At 41.2% G+C, this 826-nt stretch overlaps 1 non-coding gene across 1 annotated transcript; it reads left to right on the forward strand.

The window, feature by feature from the left end:
- Positions 1-288: 288 nt before the first annotated feature.
- LOC129077376 (U6 spliceosomal RNA) lies at positions 289-390 on the forward strand. The gene has a single exon (XR_008529834.1). It is a non-coding gene; the product is annotated as a U6 spliceosomal RNA (small nuclear RNA).
- The last annotated feature ends 436 nt before the right edge of the window (positions 391-826 follow it).

Consider the following 826-nt stretch of genomic DNA (forward strand, 5'->3'; position numbering starts at 1 on the left):
TGGCTGTGGGCAGAGTCGGAGGCAGGAACCAGGGATGAGTCCCAGGGCCCTTGGCTGAGCACCTCAGGTGAATGGCGGGGCAATTTCCTGAGATGAGAAGACTAGAGGAGGAGTTTGGGGGGAGTGGAGAGACATAGCTTCAGGTGTGGACAGGTTGCCTTTGAGATGCCCGTATGTCAAAGCAGATTTGAAGTAGACAGCTGGGAAAAGTCAGGCCAGGATATAGATTTTGGGGTCATCGGCCTACAGATTTTTTTTTTTAATATTAAGTAAACAGAATTACCATGCTTGCTTCAGCAGCACATATCTTGAAATTAAAATGATACAGAGAAGATTTGCATGATCCCAAGCAAGGATGACATGCAAATTTGTGACGTGTCCCATATTTTTTAAAGGGTAAAGGGGGTCAAATATATGGTGGGGGAAGATGATTTGACGGTGGGCACAAAACGCAACATACAGATCATGTATCATAGGAATGCATACTTGTAACCTATATAACCTTATTAACCAATGTCACCCCAATAAATTTAATAAAAATAAAATGAAATGAAATTTTTAAAAACCACAGAATTATCAGATGACCCAAGAATTCCACTCCCAGGTGTAGACACTAGAGAAATACAGACAGGCATTCAAACAAAAGCTCATACACAAATATTCATAGCAGCACTATTTAAGGTAGCCAAGTGGTAGAAACAAGTGGTAGAAACAAGTGGTAGAATCAATGGATAAATGGATAAACAAAATGTGGACTAACCACACCGTGGATTATTATTCAGCCACAAAAAGGAAGGAAGTACTGAAACACGCTGCAGCATGGATG

Source organism: Pteronotus mesoamericanus, unplaced genomic scaffold (genome assembly GCF_021234165.1).
Source record: "Pteronotus mesoamericanus isolate MK-2021 breed Mesoamerican mustached bat unplaced genomic scaffold, CSHL_Meso_final contig_657, whole genome shotgun sequence".
NCBI classification, from domain to species: Eukaryota; Metazoa; Chordata; class Mammalia; order Chiroptera; family Mormoopidae; genus Pteronotus; species Pteronotus mesoamericanus.